This window comes from Mus musculus, chromosome 18, assembly GCF_000001635.26.
Source record: "Mus musculus strain C57BL/6J chromosome 18, GRCm38.p6 C57BL/6J".
In the NCBI taxonomy this organism is placed as follows: domain Eukaryota; kingdom Metazoa; phylum Chordata; class Mammalia; order Rodentia; family Muridae; genus Mus; species Mus musculus.
In genome coordinates, this window is record NC_000084.6 from 13,865,128 (window position 1) to 13,875,705 (window position 10,578).

Here is a 10,578-nt window from a genome sequence, read left to right on the forward strand (position 1 = left end):
AAAGATCCATGATAAATTCCAAATAATTATCTCACTATTAGGCATTTGTTGATTGGTTGGTTATTTTGCTATGCTGAGGATTAAACAAAGCATCTTACATGATGGACAAGCACAACCGAGCCATACAGCCCCACATTTAACCAACCTTTAACTAAACTTTAGAAGGTAACTTATTTATCAGCTGGGGATGGTCTATAGCTTTGTTGTGATTGGGATTTTTGTTTGTTTGTGGTGTTTTTTATTTGTTTTGAAGGGGGTTGTTTATTTCGTTTGTTGCTTTGATTTCTTTTTCTTTTTCTTTCCTCCTGAAAAAGGGTTTCTCTGTGTAGCCCTGGCTATCCTGGATCTCAACTCAGTCTGTAGTCTAGGCTGGCCTAGAACTCACAGACATACCTCCGCCTCTGTATCAAAAGGGGTTGGATTAAATGTATGAGCCCCACTACCTGATGGGGTTGTATAAGTTGTAATTGGCATTATTGAAAACTAAAGTCAACAAAAGGATCGGGTCTGCTCTAGCAAACTTTTATTGCCACAGCAAAGGTATTTAGTATCCACATGCCTATTCTGGATGGAAAATTCCTTATATTTCATTCATTTTATTATGGATCATTAGTGTTTATATTTTATAATGAGTTGGTCTTTGGCTGAATTTACTTTTTAGGATTTTTGTTTATTATGGCTCTATCTGTGCCTGTGTGGGGAATGTATAGAGCTGAGGGCAGGTATCCGTGTCCATGGAGTCTGGAGGAGAGCAGTGGACACCCAAGCTGGACTTCTAGATGGTTGTGGGCTACCTAACCTGGGTGCTGAAGGTCCTGTTCAGGAGAAATACTGTTTTAACTCTTCAGCCCCTGAAATTATATTTTTAATATGTCGTCCAAAAATGTGTAAGGCTCACAAGTAACTTGAGCAGACAGCAGAGAGCTCGCATCTAGCTGCTGACACCACCAGAGTAGCGTTTTCACAGTGATGTAGCTGAATTTGCACACTTCGATGGCTTGTGCTTTTGAATTTGAGCTTCCTACTTTCAGCTTGTGGCAGGATGGGTAATGGGAGACAGAGCAGAAGGTAACTCCCTCCTTTCCAAACCCTACCCAAGTAGGATCTGCAAGCTGGAGAGAAACTGGTTCTGCACACAGACCAGTCATTTGCAAGCCTTCAGTCCCAGCCCAGGTATTCACCATCTCATCCATTCAGTCACCAAATGGACATTTTGCTAGACATGAAGATAAAAAGACATACAAAATGTGGCACCCACCCGTCCTGGCTTTGTCTGAGTATGTATAAGGCTGTTGAAGCTTACACACTCAGGCTGAAGGTAGAGCTCAGTAGTAGAGTGCTGCATTGCACATGCAGAGCTCAGAGCTCCATTGCTAGCAACACATACATACACACACACACACACACACACACACACACACATACACACACGGGAGAGAGAGGGGGCAGGAGGGGGATAAATCTTTTTTTATTAGATATTTTCTTTATTTATATTTCAAATGTTATCCCCTTTCCTATTTTCCCCTTTGAAAATCCNTTATTTCCTCCCCCCTTCCCCCCAACCCACCCACTCCCACTTCCGGGCCCAGGCATTCCCCAATACTGGGGCATAGAACCTTCACAGGACCAAGGGCCTCTCCTCCCATTGATGACCAACTAGGCCATTGAGAGAGGTAAATTTTACATCTTTAAGACCAGTGTTTTTTGTGAAAAGAACTTACAAAGAAGCAATAAATTGGTTGTGAAAAACATATTTTATCCATTCTGTACCCTACTCCATGGATAGACCATATTTTTAAATAAAGTAAAATTAGTAGGGCATGTTGGTATAATGCCTATAGTTCCAGCCCTCCAGAGACCAAGGCAAGAAGGTTGTTGTTAGTTCAAGGCCAGCCTGGTCTATGTAGTATGTTCAGGATAGCCAAGGCTACACTCAAATAAAAATAAAGCAGACAAAATTTATATTTTGTATATGTCTTTTATGATCTATTAATACTTTTAGTGCTGGAGACTGAAGCCAAGGTCTTGTGCACTCTAGATGAGCTTTCTTCTGCTGAACTCCACCCCCAGCCTCACCCCTGGCCGGATACAGACTTCTTCCCATTTTATTCTGTTTTTTTTTCCCTGTTTCCAGTCAATCAGGTTGTTATTATTTAAGACTGTTTACATAAGAAAGAAAAGATTTCTTGAAATCCCTCACACCAACACTGTTGTTCAAGTTATAATCAATTAAATGACTTTGAGTGATCTTTTGGGACCTCAGTAATTTCTCTAGGTATGTACCATGTAGACCTCTTGAATTGTCCCAACTTTTCAAGCAACATCTTGCTTTCTAGTGACTGTATCAACCTTTCTTCTTGATGTCATTACTAGCTTATTGCCTCAGAATGAGGTGCACGCACACATGGCTTCCTCCCCCTCCTAAGAGCTGGTTTAGGGCAGTTATGCTGAGATTTTTATCCCTCACCTTCTCATCCTTCTCTCCCAGTCTTGACTCTAGTCATTACTTTGGCATTGGTCACATGATTTTCTTGTGATGGCCATAACCCAGAGGCTCCCATAGTGTGCTCATTGTATGGATTCTCTTATTCAGCAATGTGATTTTTTTTCTGATATACCTAGGACAAAGATCATCACTCTGGTGTCCAGAACATGAACGAGAGCTTTTTCAGGCATACCCTAGATATCACTCCAGTCTGGTTCTTCTGACCTGATCATATACTTCAGTGTCCCTAGTATAGGCTGGAGCCAATATGAAGTCAATAATGCCACAGTAGCTTTGCTGAATGGTTTGCTGACATGAGATGACAGAATAAAATCAGCACCCTCCCTCCAGAAGTACTGTGGGAAGCATCAGGCGCATACTGGAGGACACAGAAAGGCCACCTCTGGGTGTACTTTTTTGAGTTCAACATCAAAGAATAAGCTGGGATGTTCCAGGTAAAGAAGAAAACCGGCCTTACTCAGTAGAAGCATTGTATACACAACAGCAAAACTCTGCAACCAGAAAATCAGCACTCCAGTAAGTGACTGACTACAAAGGAGAACTCAACATTAGCGAGGCATTAAAACCACCTGGGAGTCATTTAAAACGTATTAATGTTTTATCCCCCTGCTGGAGACTCACAGTACGTGCAGCTGAGGTGGAGGCTTAGAGGAGTATTTAGAGAAGTTGCCTAGGGGATGCTCAGAGGGAATCAAGACCAAGCACCAGTGCACAGGGGATAGAGTTCGGGATGAAATGAAGCCATATGTGGGTGGACTTCCCTACAAGTAAGGGCTCTGAACCATTATGTAGGCAGCAGAGAGCTGGGAAAGAGACTTAATCTGTAGAGCTGACTTCGCATCAGACTCCCCTGGACTGGGAAGGACTGGATGAAAGCTGGACACAAAGCCTGCAGTTATGAAGTTATGCCTCAGGTCATCATGGAGAAAAGGGGTGGCAACAGTGATATTGTGGGGGTGCATTCATTCCCCCAGGAGAGCAGAGCCAAACACTCAGGGAATGGCGACAGCAAGACGGGAAAGGAGAGGCCCCAACAGTGCTCACTCTTTCCAACTACTTCCCACAGGTCGCACTACCCTCAACCCAAGGCTGCTGGAGCAAATGTGAACAGTACTTGGAATCCTCTAAATAAGAAACAACTGGGATGGATTCCGGTGATGCCTGTACTCTGGGCCACTGAGGTCACCTACCATGACATACATGAACCCAGGTTTCAAAGGGAAGCCAGCCAAGAGTACAGTTTGATGAATCTGAAACAAAGTAGGCGTCTGCACTTAAAAAAATTAGGAAAAGTTAAACTATGTTTTGTGTGTGTGTGTGTGTGTGTGTGTGTGTGTGTGTTTCTTTTCCTCTTTCAATTGGGACAGAGTGCTGGGGTGCTATAGTGATGATGACAACCATACTTTTTATCTTTGTAAGCACTATCCCAAAGAGTCTCGTAAAAATCTTTCCATATTCCTTCCATTTATTTACCTCAATAACAAGTCATTATAAACAAAGTAGAAACATGGTAAGAGCATGTGGGCACTGACACATGCACACAATTCCCTTCTGTCACATATGGATAAAATTATGCATGCACCTCTTTAAAATTCATAGTGATTTCTTTTTCTTCTCAATCACCAAATACTTACAGAAACCCCACTAAATGTTTATCCAATACATTTTAAGGTCTGGCAAATTACAAGCTGTGCACCAAATGTTCTCACTTTTATAAATAAAGTTTTATTGGAACAGAGCCATGAACAGTCATTTACAGACCAAGCATGAGTTGCTCTCTCAATACAGCAGACCTGCCTGATTGTGGCAGAAACCACGTGTGGAACAAACCTATCAACTAGACTTTCACCATAGATAAGTGGCAACCCCAATACCAATTATAAGCTATCACTTCACCATCTTATCATGCATTAACATTTTCCTCTCATGCACTAAGAATGAACTTTTTTTATACTATATGTCTTTGTTTTCTACTTCTGCTAAAAGAAAGCAACTAAATGATGCCTAAAATTACTGAAATATCACACTCTGGGTAAAGGTAAGTGCTGAAGTAAACTATATTTTATCATTAGATAAATATAATACTGCTAAAGATTGGAGGGGTCAACATTCAATCAATTTTCAATTATCTTTGAGAAGCAAGGTTTAGCATGCTTTCCTATGAAGCCCAACTTCTTGCAAAACCCACTTGGTATTATTATTTAGTTGGCTACGACTGAGTAGCCAGAAACAGTCGCACCTTAGCTTCTGCAAGTTTCTCACAACAGAAAGCTACCTGGAGCTTCCATCGCGCACTGTCCACATCTCTTTCCTGTGGAGTATGAAAGTAAGTAAGCTGCTTTTGCCTGTGTCTTGGTCCTCCTCTAAAACTTGCATTTTTCATTGATCAGACCTTGCTCATCTTGCTCCTAACAGAACGGAAGTGGTTTTCATGAATCTCCTCTTTCAGCAAACTTTAACAGTATTTCACTGGCTGGCCTGAGAGGTTAATGTCTGTATGGATGTCAGACTCTTCAGAACCTATTGCCAAATATGTTATGTCCCAAGCCTGAGCTCTGTTCTTATCATCTCCTTTTAAAAAATGCTCTGGCATTTAGGAAGCCATCCTGTTGATATATGAATTATACAAATTTTATAGGTTTGGGGTTTGATTTCTCTTTACAATTACTATAGTTTTCTGGAGTCTTTTTCCAAAAGCTGATTCAAGCCAAACATGAAGGTATCTTATGCAGAAATCATGTCCCTAAATTTTAAGTGATTATGAGAATAAGAGATGGGGTCCCTGGGGAAAAGGGTATTAAACAGGACATGTGGGGTGAAATGTCGTATTTCAGATCTGGACGTATATGTTATGCATATCTGACATCATAGAAGTTAGATGACTGATTAACTGAGCCTTTCCTCATATGCAGATTTTCTGTAAGATCAAATTCCTTCCTGTTTACGTACTCAGAGTTATCTCTTCTTCAAGCCACAGGTTTAATTCTATGGTTGGGGTTGGGGATGGGGCAGCTGCTTTGCTCTATTAGGAATAACAACACTTGCCCAAAAGGGAACAATAGGCATCGTGGCTGTGGCTTCCTTTCTTCCCCGTTTCCACTCCTATCTGCCAAACTGCCCGCTCTGTTCTTTATGTAGGACTGCAGATGTATTCTTATTAATCAAGATTCTAATACATTCCAGATGATTCAACAACTTTGGGGCCTCAGCACGTACCCTTCTCCTTAAGCCGGGATTTATTAGAATTGCCCGTTCCAAGATCTCTTAACTTACAAAAGATGGTTTATTGTTTCTGTTCCTACAGCAGGGGCCTAATAAATGCACAGAAATGATGACTTTGTCCCTCTGCAATACAATATTCAAAGAGATTTCCAACCCCATGGTGTAACATTACCCAAATCCTTTGAAACCCTAAGTAGTTTGCTCAAACCCAATCATCCATATACAGAAATCATAGACAATCGATACAAATGCAATATGCGAGTGATGACATTAGAGGAGCCATGTCCCAGGACCCTCTGTAGTAGGCAGTGGTACCTTCTAGAGACAGTGTACTCCACAGTGGTAGCTGAAGCATAAAGGACTCTTTAGGGAAGGAGCTAAACGCTGTGCACTGTAGCCTTGCCTTACACAAAGAATAATTTCAGGAACATTGTCTACACATATGGTATTGATTAGCTCAAGATGGTGATTTCTCTGATTTCACACTGGTGATATTTCAGTGGGCGTTTACCAGGCAATTTAAGCAATCAAAATATGTTCGAGTACTGGTATTTAAAAATTAAATTCCATTCAGTGATCATTATTTTATGCATTTTTAACATGTGCCATTTTCAAGCTAGAGGAAAAAATAGCTCTTTCTCTATGTAATCACAAGTAACAGGACAGGAAGTAATAACAAGGCGTATAAGCACACATTACACCAATGGATGTGGCTAATAGCTTTTGTGTAGAACAGCGCCCTGCTCGCTGCTCCCAGGTTACTAATGTTCTTGCTAACACTGGACTCCTAAGGGTGGTTCTATAAATAAGGCATTTATATAGAAAACTAGGAAAATATGAAAGGTTATAATATTAACATACCAAACTCATTTTTAATTAAAGAAATAAAAAAGCCTGGTCTTTAGGGGGTTGGGGAAAAGAAGGTGGTCGAATGAGACCAATTAACGTCATTAGCTTCTGCAAATACCTAGCTTTCTAACACAGTCCTATTTTTCCATCTGCTCCACAGTTAAATGTGTCTACAAATTAACATTTTATTTATGATTCGGGTTCTGATTCATAAAAATTATGCACACATTATACAAAGAACTAATGCTTAATGGAAAAATACTGCACCTCACTTACTCATACTGTTTGATTTTTGTGGGGGAAAAAAAAAAGGCAATCTGGATCCTGAAAATCCCATAGCCTAGAAACCCAGCCACACATTCACCCTCACTTTTGTCCCTAAGACTGGGTGTTTTCCCCTCACTCTATCTGAAGAAGGCTGGATGCTTGCATTTCTCGCCTCTCCTGGATTCTCACCGCACATCATGCGCAGGATCTTAGATAGTGCTGCCCACTTTGACCCGACATTCCCATTAACTTCAAACCCCACAGCGCAGGCATGAAGGGCTGGAAAAGCTTTACATTGAGTTGTAAACGCTGTGCAAGGCCCCTGCCTCCTACTGCCTCCTACAAGAGAGCAGAGCTTTCAAAATATGTGCAAGGATCAACAAAACCCAGCAAGGTCCAAGGGTGTGTGCTGATGCCATTTGGAGTATTTATAAAAACCTATCCATAAGGAAGTCCACGCTCCTTAGAGCGGTATTTACCGCCACACAGCTGAGAGGAACAAGCACTTTCCGAAGTGAACTAGCGACTTACTTAATTTCACTTTAATTTCTCTGAGTAACTTTATCCCTCGCTGACATACCATTTTATTATTTCATTATTTACAGCATTCCGAGTTCATCAATCAAATCCATAAACTCCTACAATAACAGAAAAAAGAGGGGGAAAAAACAGAAAGAAATGTCCCATTCAACTCAATAATTCCAAAGGCCTGTGTTTGTAGAAATTACTGTGTTGGTCCCCGGCATGGTCTTTTTCTGACTGGGCACCAGGATCCCTAACAACTGAAGTATAAATTACTAATGTATTGCCATTTCTCTGCACTGCCAAATTGGTGTGACATTGGAGAATGTGAAAGCAAGTCTGTTATAGCTGGGACAATTCAATGAAAACAAATGGTGTTTAAACGCCTTAGACCCATCCCATCCTCCCATCTCTTTTTTTTCTTGGCTTATACTAATTTCAGATAGCAAAATCAGCTATATTTATTCCCACTGAATTTATCTTTTACAAAAAAATGTACTCAAAGAAATGTATATATTGGGGATTTTGATTGTTTTGAAAGAGAAAATGCCTTATGTTACAGTGGAAATGTATAGTTCTAGGCTGGGATGATGGCTTGTACACAACCATGAAGATCTGAGTTCAATCCCCTGACCATACATATAAGCCAGGGGGCCTGACAAATACATGTAACCTAGTTATGGGGGGTGAGAGAGGAGGATATTAGAGGTTCCCTTGCTACCCAGTCTAGTCTAATGGCTTAGCTCCAGTCAGTGAAAGATTGTTGAAAAAGAAAAAGGAGAAGGAGAAGGAGGAGGAGGAGGAGGAGGAGAAGGAGAAGAGGAGGAAGAGGAGGAAGAGGAGGAAGAGGAGGAAGAGGAGGAGGAGGAGAGAGAAGGGGGAGGGGGAAGGGGAGGGAGAGGCTGAGGGAGAGAGGGAGGGGAGGGGGAAGAAATAATAATGATGAGGTGGAGAAGTGACTAAGAAAAGGTATTTGACATGTGGCCTCTATACATTTCCACATGAATGCACCTATACATGCATGTGTTCAAACACATACCCTGCCACATACACAAAGACAAGAAAAGAGGAAAGGAAAGGCACATTTCTATCTAGTTTATGCTTCAAGAAAACACACTTACTAATCCACAATTGATTTATCAAAAGTGAATGCTGGAGAGACAGGGCAGCAGTCGTTCATGCTGGCTGCGCCTGCAGAGGAGCAGGTTCGTACCCACGGCAGCTGACCATTGTCTATAACTCCAGTTCAAGTGGTTATGATGCCCCTTCTGACTGCTGCAGGCTCTGTATGCTTTTGATGTACGTATATACATGCAGGCAAAACACCCATACATAAAAAATAAAAAGAAGTCAAAATTAAATGAAATCCCCACATTTGCATAGCAACAAAGAGTAACCACTTGGACTCCTACTTGACGTGAAGCTGGGAATGACCCAGTGTTGCAGGCACAGGTGGGCACTACCACACATGGTTTTGTACAGTGCTGCAAACTGAATGTGGGGCTTCTTGCCTGCTGTGCAAGCACTCATCTGTTCGAGGCACATTCCTAACCAATCAGGACATTCAGGAAGGAACAGCAAGGGGAAACTCAGCCTGGTGACTTGCTTGGAACTCACTCTTGGGGGTAGGGCATGCCAGTGTTGGCTTACACTGTACCTCAAGGGCTTGTAGCAGAAGTATGGCCCAATTATTAGCAGCAACTCACACTTCTGGAATTTTCACACATGAACTCAAACACTTGCCCCTAGTTTGCAGTTATTGTGATGGTATGGCGGTCTGACTTGCCATTGAGCAAGATAACCATATAATGCTATAACACTGAAAAACAGTGCTTTACAGCTATGAACATCAGAACCAACATGCCCAGCTGTCAAATGGACCAAAGAAATCAGGTTCTTTGCTCCTTCAGAGCCATACTAATGATGAAAGCTTTAAGTTGGGTTCTACCCTCTCTTTATCATCACCAGATAACAGCAAATAACTGTGTGTCGACAAAGATAGCCTGAACCATGCAACAAAATCAATCAAGCAAGGCGAGTACACTACACACAATGCTTATCAATGTGTGTTCTTTGGTGTTAATAATGCATACTCTCTTGAATTATACTTTAACCCATTTTCCTTTACAGAGCCAAGGTAAGTCTTCAGGTAAAAATGTGTATTCTCTATTGCTACACTAGCAGTATATTCATCAGTTGTCCCTAGGGAAGTTGGCCCTGATGGTGACTTCACCAAGTTCTTAATTATCCACAGCCTAATACCGTTTACAAGCAATTAAGTTTCTTCCTGGCAGATGCTGGCGGACTTTTGGTTATGGTTGATTTACTAAGTCCTTCTCCCTGGTCATTTGCACTCATATCCAGATACCCTCTATAGACCAACAAGCATGACCATGTAGATCTTTGTCTCCACATCTTACCTCTATAGAAGCATGTCTGAGCTTAGTGTTCTAACAGAGAGCTTTACAAGAAACAAAGTGGTGAGTATGGAATAGATTTCTTGTAACTCGGACCTAGGAGTGGACCACTCTGAAAATGGGCTTGACATCTGAATATGGACACTCAATGTCTAGCATGGTTCTTTTGACATGGTCTCATCTAGCCCAGATGCTGACTTCGAACTCACTATGTAGCTGAGGATGACAACACATGTCTGATCCTCTTGTCGCTACCTCCTATATACTGAAACTACAACCACGTGCTAGCATGGGGACAGAACTTAGGGCTTTGTGTACATGAGACAAGCACTCTACCAACTGACCTGCTCTGCCTGGCAGGGGGTTGGGGGGGTGTTGTTTGATTACAGGCTTTGTCTGGATTCCTTCCCCATCCCACCTTTCTTTTCATAGTATACCCTGAGCCTTTGACATAATGGGGTGGTGCCACCCCCAAGAAAGGGTTTGAAAGAAATGAACCAGCACAAGGAAAACTCTCAGTAAGAGTTATGCAAATTTATTATGATTTCAACTAGAAGTTAAGTAGTTCCTATATTGTGGGATGGCTGTAAAATAACAATTTGTCGTACTGTCTGGGCAATTTTAATGTGCCACAAAGTACAGGTATTGTCAGTTTCTGTTAGCTGGATCATTCAAACTTTCAAGTGCAAAGTAAATACAAAGCACTCCCTTAGTAATGACACGTGCACGGCATTCGCCTTTCTTGTGTTCTGCCTCCAGTGTGGTCCAGGAACACATAATTGCTGCTTTTACTCA

General features: G+C 41.6%; 1 protein-coding gene across 4 annotated transcripts in view; it reads right to left on the reverse strand.

Moving 5' to 3' along the window:
• Zfp521 (zinc finger protein 521) overlaps positions 1 to 10,578 on the reverse strand; it is a 285,737-nt gene that overhangs the window by 178,115 nt on the left and 97,044 nt on the right. The gene's annotated exons all lie outside the window — the stretch shown is intronic.